Source organism: Tinamus guttatus, unplaced genomic scaffold (genome assembly GCF_059628265.1).
Source record: "Tinamus guttatus ecotype Peru unplaced genomic scaffold, ASM5962826v1 Tinamus_guttatus_pri_ptg000477l, whole genome shotgun sequence".
Classification (NCBI taxonomy): Eukaryota; Metazoa; Chordata; class Aves; order Tinamiformes; family Tinamidae; genus Tinamus; species Tinamus guttatus.
The window spans coordinates 257,685-275,340 of record NW_028289011.1 but is presented as its reverse complement, the minus strand read 5'-3'; positions in this window follow the sequence as shown (position 1 = coordinate 275,340).

The window sequence follows — 17,656 nt, the reverse complement described above, 5'->3', positions numbered from 1 at the left end:
TGCGCAGAGCGTTCTGCTGCTGCTGCATCCCCGGACAGCGAGAGGAGCAGCGAGCGGATGCATGTTCCAGACAGGGACCCTGAGATGGGGGCTGGAGCAGAGCCGAGAGACAGAGCGACGGATGCTGTGTCCTGAGGGCTGCAGAGATGCTGCCCTGTTGTGTCCTATAGCACCCATGTGCCCAGAGAGACCATACTCGCCAACATCGCCCGCAGCCATCGCCTGCTTCAAATAAACCCCTTTTGTAGCTTTTTCTCTCCGTGTCAGCTGGTGTCAGAAAATCTCCAGGGAGACAAGTGGGGCTGTGGGGCCATAAGGCATGGGGTGACTCCTAACTCCACACTGGTCTAGGTGGTTGGGGTGGGCAGGAGACCCAGCAAAATGGGGCTCCCCGTCACTGATACTGCTGGCACGCATCTGTGCTCTTGACTGGTTCTCAGAGTGACCCCAGGGCTCTTGCAGTAGCAGCAGATTAGGTGAAACACCACGCGGGGAGTGTTCCTCGGACGCCAGGTCTCTCACGACCAGGAGATCCGTTACCCTGACTGCCTGCAGCCCCTCAGGGCAGCCCCTCTCCCCTGCACAGCACAGGGGTCCTGGCTCTGGGGCTCCTCAAGCGTCTCCAGTGGCAGAGTGGCCTGCCCAAGCTGAAACCCATGGGAACAGTTTTGTATTTATTGTCCCCACAAGCTCATCACTGCTTCTTTGCTTTGCTCTGGAGATGTCTCTGCTGCACAGAGAGCCTTTTCCCAGGTCTCTGAGCCCATGCTGCCCTGGCCGTTCCTGCACCCCTCTCCTGTGCTCCCTGCAGCATCCTGGGCTGGCAGTGCTGCTCTGTAGGGTGAGCAGCTGTGGGGACACAGGGTGACTCCACACTGGCCATGATGGTCAGAGCAGAGCCAGCTGGACCACAGTCACTGCAACTGACCACCTCCTCCCCAGGGTGTGTGACTGTGGAGGATGCTTGGAGAAATCCCAGGGTATTTCACATGACTCAGGATGTGTTTGGAGGTGTGATTAGACCCAGGCTGCTGCCACTCCTGAGAGCCCTGATTTGGGGCACTGCTCGGTTTGGCTCTTTACTCTTGGGTGACTCCACGTGGTTTTGTGAGTTTCCACTCAAAACCTGACCCAGACACGTTTTGCCCCTGGAGATCCCTTCTGCTCTCCAGGTGGTTATCCCGTCTGGAAGGTTATCCCTTCTTGAAGAATAGACATCTGTCACCAGGCTGTTACTATTTGAGACAGTCCCTGGGAGATACTTCTTGAGCACTCAGCCTCTCCAGGGCACTGGGCACCCACAAGCGGCATCTGAATCCAACCCTCATTCCCATCGCTATACGAGCTGATGCCCCTTGGCCCATGCACACCCAGGCATGGCAAGAGGGTCTTTATGGGTGCAATTCACTGAGCACATTCTTGACTCCAGCTTGGGAAGAAGAGCCCAGCCTTCAGGCACAGTGCAGACAAAATCCCCTTTTATTACAGAGATGTCATTTGAGAGAGCAGCTGTGACACAGTGAGGGCAGATTGAAGGACGGTCTCTGGATCAGACAGACTGAGTTTGTGCCTCAGGGGAAGGAGGATAAATACAAATCGTAGAATCATAGAATGCTCAAGGTTGGAAGGGACCTCTAGAGGTCAAAGCAGGGTCAGCTAGAGCACGTGGCACAGGACTGCATCCAAGCGAGTTTTGAAGATCTTCAGAGAAGGAGACTCCACAACCTCTCTGAGCCGCCAGTTCCAGTGCTCTGTCACCCTCCCAGTCAAGAATTTTTTCCTTAAGTTCCTGTGGAACCTTTGATGCTTCAGTTTCCGGCCGTTTCCTCTAGTTCTGTCGGTGGCCACCACTGAAAAGAGGCCAGCACCATCCTCCTCACTGCCTCCCGTGAGGTACTTATAGACACTGCTCAGGTCCCCTCTCAGCTTTCTCTTCTCCAGGCTGAACAGGCCCAGCTCCCTCAGCCTCTCCTCATAGGGCAGATGTTCCAGGCCCCTCATCATCCTTGTGGCCCTGCGCTGGACTCTCTCCAGCAGCTCCACATCCCTCTTCTACTGTGGAGCCCAGAACTGGACACAGTACTCCAGATGCGGCCTCACCAGGGCTGAGTAGAGGGGCAGGATCACCTCCCTCGACCTGCTGGAGACGCTCTTCTTAATGAACTCCAGGATCCCATTGGCCTTCTTTGCCACTAGGGTGCACTGCTGCCTCATGGTCAACTTGTCGTCCACCATGACACCCAGGTCTTTCTCTGCAGAGCTGCTCTCCAGAAGGTCAGTCCCCAACCTGTACTGGTGTCTGGGGTTATTCCTCCCCAGGTGCAGAACCTTGCACTTGGCCTTGTTGAATTGCATGAGGTTTTTCACTGCCCAGTTGTCCAGTCTGTCCAGGTCCCTCTGGATGGCAGCGCAGCCCTCTGGGGTATCGGCTACTCCTCCCAGTTGGGTATCATCAGCAAAATTGCTGAGGGAGCACTTTGTGCCTTCATCCAGGTCATTGATGAATAAATTGAACAGGACTGGACCAAGGACTGACTCCTAGAGGGGACACCGCTAGCTACAGACCTCCAACTAGGCTCCACACCACTGATCACCACCCTCTGAGCTCTGAAAAGCGAGCAGCTTACGACTTTGTTCTTTCTGTAAGTTATAAAAGAAAGCATGTTCTCAATCCAGTACTGCAAAAGAGAGGCTCTACATGATCATTGTGATTAAGTGTAGAAGGCTTAGGTATGACTGGATATACAGCAACCACTCTTTGAATGAGAGCACTTAGATCTCATTCTCTGATAATCTTTGTGGTAAATGCTTTGATCCTGGCTTTAATACCATTCTTCCTGGTGGAATACCACTGGCCACAAGCCTTCAACTGCACTCGGCACTGCGGATCACAACCTTCAGACCTCTTCCAACAGCCAGTGTTCCAGTCATCTAAACCTCATTTCCTGAGCTCCCCAGCTTCCCATTAAGGATGTTATTGGACACGATGAGAATGAGGATCTGACTTCAAAGCCATGCTTGTAGAAATTCGTATTCCTGGCTGCTTTCCTGACTTTGAGCTCATCACTGCAGTCAACAGCAGCTTTTCTGACGCAGAGGGGTCAGTCTGCTCTAGACGTTCCCTAAAACGAGGCCAGGGAGCATGCAAGACTCCTTCTGATCTATGAATCCACAGGATTCCAAGAAGCACATCCCTCCAGCACCTCCACAACCCACTTCCTAGAGAGGGGCCCTGCAGAGATCCCCGTATGTAAAGCTGCTGAAGGACAAGCCAGAGCAGTGTCAGTGCTGAGTGAGGGCAGTGCCTACTCACAGAATAAAGACGTTGCTCGCAAGGTCCCTTGGGCCCAAGTCGCGAGACAGATGAGCCGCAGCTTCTCTGCAAGCAGCCTGCATGGGGCAAGGGCTTCCCAGCGCCTTTCCTGCCGATGGGAGCACTGCGCACACCTGGGCTCTGCAGGCGTCATGCGCGCAGGCAAGGGGGCTCACAGGACTTGCCCTCACAGCCACGGGGCTGAGCTGGCTGCCCAGCCCTCTGCTCGCACCTCCCTCCAGGGAACACTGCTCTGCTTCACACTTCCCCTCCAGCATTCCCAGGGCAGCAGCCAAATGCCTGCCGGCAATTCCCCGCGCCACCAGCCCTGCGGCTGCTTGGGAGCCACCCAGAGCCCTCCGCACACCTCTGGTGCCAGCCCCTTCCCAGCAGCTGCGCTCTGCCTCGCAGGGGCACTGTGGCATGCCAGCAAGCAAGCTTGGCCAGCAGCAAGATGCTCCTCTCGGCTACAGCACTTTGGTGGCGGGGCTTGGGCTGCTTGCTTTTGGAGGGTTTTCCTCTGTGCGAGGTAAACACCTGACAGCACCGGGGAGATCTCTGCTCCATCTGCCCTGGAATTCCCATCCTTACCCAAGAGATGGGAATTCACCTCCGTTAGCAAGTGACAACTGTAGCCCAGTGCTGGGCAGAGCTGCAGCAGCTGCAGCTCCCTGCTGCTGCTGAGGGCACATTTGTGCCTGCTCTGCCCTCTGCATCCCTAGGAAGCCGTGGCAGGGGCAGCAGTGCAGGAGCTGAACCAAGGCTGCTCTCAGCCACAGCACATGGCACCTGCAAGGTGCGCAGCAGGACAAGAGAAGGAGCCCAGCAGCACACCAGGGGCTCCCAGGCCACCATCAACTCACAAGGGCTCTGCTGAGGACATGCACACCTGGTGCCAGGGCAAAACTGCCCTTGGCGCTCATTGCGCTACCAAGGAACACATCTCGACCATGGAAAACAAAACTTCCTTGGGTCCATCGGGCTGTAAGGGGAGTGGAGCAGGGAAGAAAGATGAAGGCATTCAAGGCTGCTTGCAGGGGTGTAAGCAGAGCCCCAATTGGAGTCCGGCCTCTGGGCAGGCAGCCACCAGCAGCACCATGGGGCTGCGTGAGGAGACCTCCTTGGCACCCAGGAAGCCCAAGGCCACGCACTGCTCTCTGCTGCCAGGCTCAGCAGTGCCAGGGGGAGTCCAGCACACGCAGACCCTTCCTCACGGCGGCCCCCCTGGCCCTTGCCGCTGCCCTCCTCCCCCCACGGAGCACTGGAACATCCCAGAGGGGCAGTTATCGCCACGGGAACACGGAAGCTTCCCAGGGCTGCGCCTCACAGTGGCCCCAGTGCTGGCCACGCAGCAGCAAGGCCAGGTGAGCAGCAGGGCCGCGCAGCACCAGGGGCCACCCGTGGTGCCCACAAGATGCAGGGGAGCTGCGGGGCTGCAGGGCAGCCTGCGCGATGCCTCCCAGGGGAGGCCCCAAAGCCACCACGCGACACTTGGCGCTCACACCGCTGACATTGCCCTTCTCTCTCCTCTACTTGCCACTCGGCTCCCCAACTGCAAAAGGGCCTGCCGGGGACAAGGAGGCTGCCGCGGGCAGGCCCAGCTCTGTGCCCCACCACTCCCACACACGGAGACACCAAGCGGCTGCTGGGACAGAGACACCTGCTCTCACGGCTGCAAATGACAATGACTCCTTTTCTTTTGCAGTTGGTGGAGACTTAAAAAAATGGACAACTCTCCAGTTGAAGAGATGGAGTGGGAGAGCTCTGTGCAGGTACTGTGCGCGCAGGCAGAGGCTGCGTGGGGACGGCTGGCGTTTGGCTCTGCGAGAGCAGCCGCAGGGCTAGTGGCAGAGGTGGCAGGGAGCTCTGGCAGGCCTGGGTGCTGGGGCAGAGCTGCGCCAGGGCCAGGAGCGGCCAAGGCCTCGGGGGCTGCTGCCTGAGCCTGGCGCCCTGGCTCTTTGCACCGCCTGCCCTGTGCACGCAGGGCACACGAGGCCCCATGCACAGAGCCAGATCTGCCACCATGACTGTCCCCCTATGCTCTCCTGCTCTCTTCCAGAGCCCAGGAACCCACAGCCTGGCTGGATGCAGCCAGGATGAAGAGCCTATGGAGTGGGAGACCTCTAGCTGTGCCCTCCAGGTATTGCTGCTGCTGCCGGGTGCACATGGACAGCTGGGGATGGGGTTGGCCCCTTCTCGCTTTCCCGATTCTCGCTGCAGGAAGAGGGGCCCTGGGGCCAGACCTCCCCAGCTCTGGGACTTGTCTTGAAAACGCCTCCCTCTCTCTTACAGGCTCCGCACATGGATAGGGGGCCTTCAGGGGACCACCCTGAGCCTATGGAGTGGCTCAGTTACGGCAGCAGCCAGGTACAGCCCCCGTAGCCCCTGGATGCCCTTGCATCTGGAGCCAAAACACTCAGCCTGCAATTGCACTCCCAGCACCAATAGAGTTAAGGGGGAAGGCACCTTGGCTTCAGCAAGCACAGCACAGCTTTTCCATACTTGGGAAAGTCAGCAATTTTAAAATATATTTATGAAGTTTGGTCTTTAATTAGAAAAAGGTGACACTGGATAAGCAGGGTTCTTGTTTCTGAGCTTGTGATGTCAGGGATGCGAAGAACATTTCTGTCGGCATGGGAGATGCCAAGATCTGGGGACCAGGAAGGAGGTTACTCTGTCCAGCGGGAGCCCCTTTCAGCATGCCAGCAAGCAAGCTTGGCGAGCAGCAAGATGCTCCTCTGGGCTCCAGCACTTCGGTGCAGGGGTTGCACTGCTTGATTTTGGAGGGATTTTCCTCTGCGTGAGGGGGATCTCCTGCTCCACCTGCCCTTGGCTTTCCTGTCCTTACCCAAAGGCTGGGAAATCACCTCCATTAGCAAGTGAGCATTGCAGCCCAGTGCTGGGCAGAGCTGCAGCAGCTGCAGGTCCCTGCTGCTGCTGAGGGCACATTTGTGCCTGCTCTGCCCTCTGCAGCCCGAGGAGGCCGTGGTAGGGGCAGCAGTGCAGGAGCCGCACCAAGGCTGCTCTCAGCCACAGCACATGGCGCCTGCAAGGTGCATGGCAGGACAAGAGAAGGAGCCCAGCAGCACACCAGGGGCTCCCAGGCAACCACCAACTCACAAGGGCTCTGTTGAGGACATGCACACCCGGCCCTGGGCACAACTGCCCTTCGCACTCATTGCACTGCCAAAGAACATGTCTAGACCATGGAAAAGAAAGCTGTCTCGAGACTATCAGGCGGTAAGGGCAGGAGTGGAGCAGGGAAGAAAGATGAAGGCATTCAAGGCTGCTTGCAGGGGTGTAAGCAGAGCCCCAATTGGAGTCCGGCCTCTGGGCAGGCAGCCACCAGCAGCACCATGGGGCTGCGTGAGGAGCCCTCCTTGGCACCCAGGAAGCCCAAGGCCACGCACTGCTCTCTGCTGCCAGGCTCAGCAGTGCCAGGGGGAGTCCAGCACACACAGACCCTTCCTCACGGCGGCCCCCCTGGCCCCTGCCGCTGCCCTCCTCCCCCCACGCAGCACTGGAACATCCCAGAGGGGCAGTTATCGCCACGGGAACACGGAAGCTTCCCAGGGCTGCGCCTCACAGTGGCCCCAGTGCTGGCCACGCAGCAGCAAGGCCAGGTGAGCAGCAGGGCCGCGCAGCACCAGGGGCCACCCGTGGTGCCCACAAGATGCAGGGGAGCTGCGGGGCTGCAGGGCAGCCTGCGCGATGCCTCCCAGGGGAGGCCCCAAAGCCACCACGCGACACTTGGCGCTCACACCGCTGACATTGCCCTTCTCTCTCCTCTACTTGCCACTCGGCTCCCCAACTGCAAAAGGGCCTGCCGGGGACAAGGAGGCTGCCGCGGGCAGGCCCAGCTCTGTGCCCCACCACTCCCACACACGGAGACACCAAGCGGCTGCTGGGACAGAGACACCTGCTCTCACGGCTGCAAATGACAATGACTCCTTTTCTTTTGCAGTTGGTGGAGACTTAAAAAAATGGACAACTCTCCAGTTGAAGAGATGGAGTGGGAGAGCTCTGTGCAGGTACTGTGCGCGCAGGCAGAGGCTGCGTGGGGACGGCTGGCGTTTGGCTCTGCGAGAGCAGCCGCAGGGCTGGTGGCAGAGGTGGCCGGGAGCTCTGGCAGGCCTGGGTGCTGGGGCAGAGCTGCGCCAGGGCCAGGAGCGGCCAAGGCCTCGGGGGCTGCTGCCTGAGCCTGGCGCCCTGGCTCTTTGCACCGCCTGCCCTGTGCACGCAGGGCACACGAGGCCCCATGCACAGAGCCAGATCTGCCACCATGACTGTCCCCCTATGCTCTCCTGCTCTCTTCCAGAGCCCAGGAACCCACAGCCTGGCTGGATGCAGCCAGGATGAAGAGCCTATGGAGTGGGAGACCTCTAGCTGTGCCCTCCAGGTATTGCTGCTGCTGCCGGGTGCACATGGACAGCTGGGGATGGGGTTGGCCCCTTCTCGCTTTCCCGATTCTCGCTGCAGGAAGAGGGGCCCTGGGGCCAGACCTCCCCAGCTCTGGGACTTGTCTTGAAAACGCCTCCCTCTCTCTTACAGGCTCCGCACATGGATAGGGGGCCTTCAGGGGACCACCCTGAGCCTATGGAGTGGCTCAGTTACGGCAGCAGCCAGGTACAGCCCCCGTAGCCCCTGGATGCCCTTGCCCTTCCTCTTCTCCATGCACCGTCCCCACCAAGGTCTCCTCCTCTCTTCCAGACCGTGGGGAGCATCACCCTGGTCGGCTGCAGCCAAGAAGAGCCGATGGATTGGGAGAGCTCCAGCTGCAGCCCCCAGGTATGGCCCCTGCTGCCGGCTGCACGGGCAGAGCTGGGGCTGTGCCCGGCCCCTTGGCGCTGCTCCGCGCTGCCTTTGGGGAGCAGCCGCGCGGGAGCCTGGCCCAGGTGTGCGGGCGCTCTGGCGGGCCGCGGCGCCGGGGCAGAGCTGCACAGGGCGCAGGAGCGCCCAAGGCCTGGGCACCTGCTGCCTCAGCCCCTCTGCCGGCCTCTGGGCTGCGCTGGCCACGCCAAGCCTCTGCCAGGGCACCAATGACGGCAGCGCTGCTGCCAAAGAGCCCGCGCAGCCGCCAAAGAGCCTCTGCTCCACGGGAGGCCCCGAGCCGCTCCTCGGCCCTGCTGATGCCTCCTTTTCCCTTGCAGACCAAGCTCCCCTTCACCCAGGCTGCTACCAGGAAACGCTGGGCATGAGGACTCCAGCCCTGGACTCTTTTCTGGATTTTTTTCTATGTAGCGTCACAGTAGTTTTTGGTTGTTGTTGATATTGTTTATATTGTTTTTGATATTGTTGTTGTTACTGTTATTGATATTGTTGTCGTTATTATTGTTTTTGTTATTCTTTCTTGCTCTTGTTTAAATATATATTCCTGTATCATTGCTCATATGTTGCCAGTTTTTTCCAAGTGAGCTCAGGCACAAAAAACCATCCCCACCGCAGGTGTGTGTGTGGAGCCCTGTGTGCACCAGGGGCATGGGAGCAACAGCAAAAAAATTCCTTCCTGGAATTCCATTCACATGTGGCCCTGGGGAAGAAGCCCCAGCCCCAGTGTGGGGCAGCTCTCAACTCTCCGGGTGGCGCACACAACGTGTCCCCGCAGGGCCCAAGCCACAGCCAAAGGGAAGCTGTTGCGCCCCAGGGACACGGGGCCTGGAGATGCAGGGCCGAACTCCACAAGCCCCTGGGGGACACAGGGCCCTGCAGGGCTGGGACACGCTCAGGGACCATGTCACGGGGGGCAGTGTCCCCGGAGGCAGCTGGTGCAGAAATGGGCTGCTGCCAGGAAGGGCCCCGTGCTGGGGACTACGATGGAGGCTGCTCTGTCCCTCTGCCGTCTGCAGGGCCATCTGCCAGTTGCTCATGGTGACAACTCGGTGCCACAAGAGAAGAGGCCTTACGGCCTGACAAAACCCCACCACTGCCCTTCCAACATCACTGCCGTCCTGGGTGCCCACGGAGCCCTCCCAAGTCACACAGTCACACAGGGGTTGACGTTGGAAGGGACCTCTCGAGATCATCAGTCCAACCCCCTCCTGCACAAGCAGGGACTCCTACAGCGCGTTGCACAGGATCACACCCAGGAGGCTTTGGAAGAGCTCCAAAGAAGGAGCCTGCACAACCTCGCTGGACACCCGCTTCCAGTGCTCCGTCACCCTAACTGTCAAAAAGCCCTTCCTCATATGCACATTGAAAGTTTGTAGCAATTTGCATCCATTGTAACTGTGTTGCAATCTACACCCTTTAGCTCTTGGGCTATTGCTGGGCACCACCGAGAAGAGTTTGGCCCTGTCCTTTTTACATCCTCCCCTCAGCTGTTTGTACCTCTTGATAAGTTCCCCTCTCACTCTTGTTTTTTCCAGGATAAACAGGCCCAAATCGCTTACTCTTTCCTCATAAGATAGACGCTCCAGTTCCTTCATCATCTTTGTGGCACTAAGCTGGTCGCTCTCTGCAAGTTCCACATCCCTCTTGTCCTGGGCAGCCCACAATATTTCTGCACACGAGAGTCCAGGTGTGGCCTGAGCAGAGCTGAGGAGAGGGGCACGATCAGCCCCCTCCACCTGCTGCCAACACTCCTCCTCGTGCAGGCCAGCATCCCTCTGGCCATCCTTGACACAAGGGCACATTGCTGCCTCCTGCTTGACCTGTTGTCGAGCAGACTTCCCAAACTCCCCTCCACAGAGCTGCTTAAGAGAGATTGCTTGAGAAGTCATTTCTGGAGCCAGGATTTCACCAAAGCACATGTAGAGATGGTAGTCCTTCATTCATGCTGCCCTTCATTCATGTTGCTGCATGCTTCATTCATGCACTCAGGAAGCTGCATGCTTCATTCACACATTTCTTTGTTCATGCTGCACATGTGCACCGGCAAGGGGGATTTATATGTAAATGACTGACAGAACAAAGCCTTCACTCTCTATGAGGAGGGCAGCCTCACAACGCTTGCTTGCTCTGCTTCATTCCCTCCCAACCATTACACCACAATTCTCACACCTTGCTACCAGCATGGTCACCCTGCTCAATCACCTCCCACAAAAGACAGGCCTCACAGCTAAAATCACTAGCCACTGCATGCTTAGCGAAGCCTCCAAACACTGCCCCTGCTTCCTTTCATCCCTACCCAGCACGGGCACCACAGCTGCATTTCCCTTTGCAGCATTTCCCTACTAAAAAGCTGTCCCCAACACCCACACATTCCACATAAAATCTCTGTCAACAATACACTTTTCTCTTCAGGCCTAGAGTAATCCACTTGCCCTACTCAAATACCACCCTCCAACAATACTTATGGAATGGGCAAGCAAAAAGGCACACACAGACACTGATGCAGCAAGAACATATGCTGGAGTTTGCATGCACTTTTCAAGGACTTCTCAAATAAGAATCTGGAAAGTCTTGCAGAGGCACCCACTGGCAGTGCACAATGCCACTCACTCATGCTGCAGGGAGCAGAGAATCTTACGCAACTTGTCTGCAGATTCTGGAAGGATCACCTTATGAGGATGACCATATCATGGGCGTGTCTTCTTCCACCTAATAGTATAAATGACAGGGCCTAGCACTGATAAGTGGAGCAGGGATCGGGAATGACACCTGACCAACACTTATGGCTGGACCGTGAGAATCCCTCCCTTACCCTTAACCCGGCACCCTGCACTAAAGGAAACTGCTTGCAAGGATGAGAATCCTCTGAACATTCAGGAAGAAATGTCCTAGCATTTACCACGTACAAGTAGTGCTTCCCTCATGTACGATGCTAGCAATTCTGTTCACGAGATTTGGGAAGGCCTCAGGGCATCCTGAAAATGTGTCAAATTAGATTCTTATACCAAGGACAATTAAAAATCAACCTGCTATTAATCCCTAGGGGTAGGGCCTTCCTTCACCTGACCTGCACACGTGTCCCACAGGATGTCCAAAGGGGAAGGAGCCCCAGCCCCACCGCGGGGCAGCTCTCAACTCTCCGGGTGCCGCACACAACGTGTCCCCGCAGTGCCCAAGCCACAGGCAAAGGGAAGCTGTCGCACCCCATGGACACGGGACCTGGAGATGCAGGGCCGAGCTCCACGAGTCCCTGGGGGACACAGGGCCCTGCAGGGCTGGACACGCTCAGGGACCACGTCACGGGGGGCAGTGTCCCCGGAGGCAGCTGGTGCAGAAATGGGCTGCTGCCAGGAAGGGCCCCGTGCTGGGGACCACGATGGAGGCTGCTCTGTCCCTCAGCCCCTTGGGGAACAGGGGCTATGGCAGGTCCTAGTGCTCTTGTGATTTCCAGATCATCACTGTAGGCACCATCTGCTTCTCCAGCACAGCAGAAGACCTTATGCCGAAGCTGGTCAATGTCCTGACTTCCAGGAGACACAGAGTTTGCTCAGGTTAAGTGCTTGGTAGGATTCCGTTGTTTCCTTTCCCCCCTGATGCAGTTAGAGGAGTAGTGAGGACACCTGCAGAACATCTCTCAAGGAGTCAGTGACCAGCAGAGCACATGGTGGCAAGTGCGGCATGTGAATCCACCCACTGAGGCAGGTTCCATCTGGGACATGCAGGCATGTTCTTTTCTGTCAGGAATATCAAGCTGCTTCTTGGGAAGTAGCTACTCAAGGGCTGCACAGCGGACATAAGGAGACAGTTTGAGTAGATTTAAGAGCTCTTCAAGGGACAGTGTGGGGCATCCTGCCTTGGCCTCCTAAAGGAAAGAGTCAAAAATTCTTCAGGCTTTCTTGGTCAGTGCAAGGAGAAAAAAAAAAAAAAAAAAACTGTAGAACTCGTTATGTTACAGAGAACTCCTAGAAAATAATGTTTGCATTTTCATGGACTATCAGGAGTTTTCTAAGGGGTAGTGCATACAACGTAGGAAGACGCAGCGAAGAAAAATAAGTAAATAAATAAATAAAAGAACAAAACATTTGCAAACTCCAAGGTCATAAGATCGATTGCAATAACCATCTTACACTGGACAAATATCAACGCAGGAGCTCAGGTATCAGTTTCACTCTGAAACACTGAAGTTCCACATTGCCTGCATGAAGGATATATTCTAGCTTTAAACACTCCAGGATGGCTGATTGGAAAGGGCCTTCAGAGACTTTGTTCATCCTCACGCTCTGACAGCAGATAGTTAGGGTCCGGCGGCCGGAAGATATCGCGCTGTACGGAAAGATAGGGCCCCTAATAGCCAATAGAGATTAGTTTATGACATAAGCAGATAGATGTGACGTTGTAAACCTTAGCTATATAACACCGTGTAACTATCAATAAACGCCATTTGCCGTCCACCACATTGGTGTCAGCGAGCTGATGGCCCGAGCGGCCTGGGGGTGGTCGCCGTCCCGTTCCTGAACCAGGTCGCCACGCTGCTTGAATGGCAACAAGTGGTGCCGAAACCCGGGAATCATCGCCTGGACGGGTGAACGGCGGCCGGAGCGGCTGGACCAGCCCGGCGGGGAGGACGCTACCAGAGCAACAAGGAGGATGGAAGCCCTTGTGAAGGTCGTATCGCAATTACATAAATATTGGGGGATTGATTGTAAGCCAAAAGATTTTGCTCTCGCTGTTGCCAGGCTTTTAAAAATTAAGGTTATAGACCAGCCGGTGGATATTCTGAAGTCCCTGAAGTGTGTCCCTAAAGTGTGGGACAAATGTACTAAGGCGTTGGCCGAGGAGACGATGTCTTCGGGTTGTGGGAAAAACCTTAAGGCTTGGGGGAAGCTGTACAAGCCTTGCATAAAGCTATAAAAGAACAGGAGACCTGGGTGGCGGTAAAGGACTGTTTGTTGGCCACCGCGAAAATGGGAGTCGGGGCAGCCGCACAGACTTTGCACCCCCCATATGATGGTGATTCTGCTGAGCCTAAAGATCTGCAAGAGGGCGATACATCCCCTCAATCCCTGAACCCCGTCCCGCTTACAGAGGAGCAAAAACAGCCAAAATCTGTTTGGGGCGAGCTAGCCGAGGAAGCTAGGAACATTGAAAAGAAGTCAGACCATGGAGACACCTGGGTCAGGCCACCGCCCTATGCCCCCCAAAATGGCGCTGAGCCACAAGAAGAAGGCCGGGGCGAGGATGCCCCCGGCAGGAACGGGCAGGAACCGTTAGAACTAACAAGCGCATACAAACAAGAGGGGGAGGAGAACAAGGAGGAGAAAGGTGGTGGGGGTGACCGGCCAGCTGAGGGAGGCCCGAGTGAGGCGCTGAGAACCGATCAGAGCGGCCATTTCACAAAACGCCTCTGTGAGTAGGAGGCGGGGCGAGCCAAGGAGGGGGGAACAGCCCGCCCGCAACGGAAGTGGGCGGGACGGAAGTAGGCGGGGCCGGAGCCCAACGAGAAAGTACCGGAGCCCGGAAGTGACCAGTCAGTCGAGTTCCGACTCCGGGTCAGACACTAGTGAGGACGAGTGGGTCACAACTGATTCGAACTTAAGGGAGGAGGAAATGAAGGTAAACAGAGCTAAGAGCCAAAATATTCCCATCCGAATTAAAGAAAAAGCGCGAAGGGGAGGAACCCCTCTGACGGACTGGAAGGAAATAAAGATCGCGTGTGCCGACTGGGCCCCATCAGCCGCGCTAGCGTTCCCGGTCCGGGTGACGGAGGGGGGACAGAGGGTCCACTCGCCGATAAAATCTAAGGACGTACAAGCGATTGTTAAAGCAATTGCAGATAAAGGGATTAATTCTGCCATGGTCTCAACCCTCATAGATGGTATCTTCGGGGGGGACGATCTGCTCCCGTTCGATATAAAACAAATTTGTAGGCTAATCTTTGATGGAGCAGGGATGATCGTTTTCAAACAAGAATGGGAAGACAGCTGTACAAAGTGTTTAGCCCAAGTAACTGGGGCAGATCATCCATTACACGGCTCCAGCCTGCAGCGGTTAATGGGTGCAGACCCAACAATGATCACCCCCCAGGCGCAGGCCCATGGCCTGCGGGCCCATGAAGTTATGACAACTACTCGTGCGGCCAGAGAAGCCATTCGCACAGCCTGTAGAGTTGTTGCCAGACCATCGCCATGGTCCTCAATAAAGCAAAGTGTAAGTGAGAGCTTTACACAATTTGTAGATCGTCTCCAAGCAGCGGTCGACTCTTCGTCCCTGCCCACGGAGGCAAAAGGCCCGGTCGTAGCGGAATGTTTACGCCAACAATGCAATTCGGCAACCAAAGAAATCCTGCGATCATTGCCGGCGGGGTCAAGTATCGCAGACATGATTAAGCTTGTTGCAAAGGAAGAGCATCTGACCCCAATTCAGGTGTCTGTTCACACCGCAATAGCCAACGTAATGGCAGGTTCTAAATGTGGCCAGGCCGGCCACGTTGCAGTAAACTGCCCTTGGCTGGGGGACTCGCTGGCAGCGCTCCCCCCATGCCAAGATCGACCCAAAGGTCACTGTCAGGAAAGATGGCAGAGTCAAGTGGTGCCCGCTTAAGTCTGTTAAACCAGACCTTCAAAATAAAACTAATGAAAATTGTGAGTTTCTGTTCACAGGACCGGATCATCGGACGCCCCGGTGACAGGCGTCCCGCCCGAGCCTGTGAGTTCCACGCCGACCGAATCCAGAAAACAACAAAACAGCCTCCGCAAGAGGGGGCCGCGATGCCTTTGCATTATCTTAATTTTGGAGCTTGTCACTATAGGACAGGTAGAGTCACATCAGCCCTTTAAATGGGTACCTGAACAGATGGAACAATCTCGAGCGATTAGTACAAAAGTAACTACAGGGTCACCAAAATGCTATGGTTAACCACCCTGATATCCACCTTGATAGGGCCGATAGCAATGATCATGATGACACTGATCTTTGGACCCTGTATATTGAATAAGCTCATGCCGTTTGTCAAGAGTTGGCTAGAGAAGGTTAACATCATGTTAGTAGACCGCTGACAAATGCTTTAAGAATATATCCACTCAGTATTACCCCCAAGTTATCCCAAGGTACACCCTATTTCTATACCACGGTATTACCTGTCATCCTCTACCTTCTACATGCCTTCTTCTTTGTGCCTTATGTTTTTATGTCAAGTTTATGATACATAATCTTAAGATTGTTATAAGCTATAAGAATAGAATAATAATAAGAGTAAGTAAGAGTAACATAATAATAAGAGTAAGTAATAAGGATAAGGTAATAATGACAATAAGTAAGAGTACGATAATAATGAGATAGCAATAAGAATAAGATAATAATGAGAATAAGTAAGGATAAGATAGTCATATTTTACCTAGTTTTTTTATGCATAGGGAGGGGGAAGATTTGCACATTACTACACTGTTACAGATAGTTAGGGTCCGGCGGCCGGAAGATATCGCGCTGTACGGAAAGGTAGAGCCCCTAATAGCCAATAGCGTTTGTTTATGATGTAAGCAGACGGACATGACGTTGTAAACCTTAGCTATATAACACCTTGCTACCCATCAATAAACGCCATTTGCCGTCTACCACATTGGTGTCAGCGAGCTGATGGCCCGAGCGGCCTGGGGGTGGTCGCCGTGCCGTTCCTGAACCAGGTCGCCACGCTGCTTGAGCGGCAACACCTTAGGCCAAGTCCTCCTTATGTACAGTCAAGCGTGCTTCAGAAATGGGAGAGGCACATCACCCCAAGGTCTCTGCGCTAGTCGCTGCACCCTTAACACCTTCTATCACTCCCTCCCCAGAAACCCTTCACACCCCTAGAGGATATGAAGAGGAAATGGGTTAAGGGTGACCTCAGGCTGCCAAATCACAGGCTGCCCAGATACAGGGACTTCTTCACTAACTTGATGTTATGATGTTATGATGAAGCAGTCCTGTCCCACATGCTGATCACTGAGGGATGCCACTAATAGCCAGCTGCCGCTTGGCAGCACTGCACTGCTGATCACTGTTCTCAGTGAGCCTGATGCTCCATCCACCCCCCTTATGGTCCACTGATCCTCTGTAGATCAGTTCACCAAATTGACTAGGAGACTATGAGAAACCTTTTCAATGCCCTTGCTAAAGTGAGAGTTTACAGAATCCCCTGCTTTGTCCTTTTGCACACAGGCTTTCCTCTTGAGGAAGCAGGCAACCAGGTTGCTCTGGGAAGGGCTAACTTTACTCTTGTATCAGGTTGGTAGGTGGTTTCACCAGGAAAATCTCCTGGCTCCTGTCCCAGTGCTGCTCAGCTACAAAAATTATTATTAGTTTGTCCTTAAACTCTCTTGAAATTCCCTTTGCTGCTGCTTGTCCTTGTTGTCTCTTGTCCTTTCCTGACCTTGGCCCCAATCAGACTTTCACCGAGGACAGTGACACCTTCACCTCTAAGCGCAGCCTTGCTGGGGTCTCCAAGCACCGCGCGGGCAGGCCTGCTCCATGGTAGGAGAGGGGTCTGCAGACAGCGGGGCTGCCTTGGGGACCCTCAGCAACAGGCAGCAGAGCAGGGGCACATTGCAGGCACCTGGCAGTGACAAGAAGGCAAGAGCGTCCCTCCTCCCTGGGGGCAGACGCCTTCTGTGGGCAAGGGCACGCTGCAGATGTGGGGGACCCTGGACCCTTCCACAAGGCTTCACACATGGTCAATTTTTCTCCTGCTTTGGAAGTTTTCCCCACAGATTAATTTTTACTGGTATTCTTACACTTTGCCACTTCTTCCCACGTTTTTCCCACATTTTCCTCTACTTTGATAATTTTCCCATGCTTTCACTTTTTTTCCTTCTCTTTCACAAACATTCCCTCCCATGTTTGCGACCATATTCCCACACTTGTGAAGATTTTCCTACCCTTTTGTCTTTTCCCCAACCTCTCCTTCTTTTCCCATGCTTTCTCAATATTACCGAGCTCTGTGTTCTTTTTGCACTTTCCTTTTTTTTCCCATCACTTCACTCTTTTTCCACTTTTCTAACCATTCCCGCACTTTTGACTATATTCCTACACTATCGTTCCTTACCCATGTTTTTCCCTATTTTCCAAGATCTGGGCACTTCTCCAGTGCTTTTGCACTTTTTCCCACCATTTCAATCTTTTTCCAATGCTTATATTTGCCTCCTATTATTTTCCAACTCTTGCGCTCATTTGCTGCACTTTTCCCTATGCTTCTAGTAATTTTCCCATGCCTTCCCTTCTTCCCCTTCCTTTAAGTGTTCTCCTACACTTGCTATATCCTTGCCACTCATTTCCACTTGTACAACCTCATTAAAAACCTGTATATATCAATAAAACCCATAACAATTTCTTACATATTAAGATGATAGCTAATGTCTCTTAGCTAGGCATGCACCTAGATGGGGACAAGAACAATTTCTTTACATTTTGATTGCAATTAATAAATAGTATTAACTCCCTTCTCCACTCTTACCACTCAGTGCTGCACCCACAGGGCAGGAA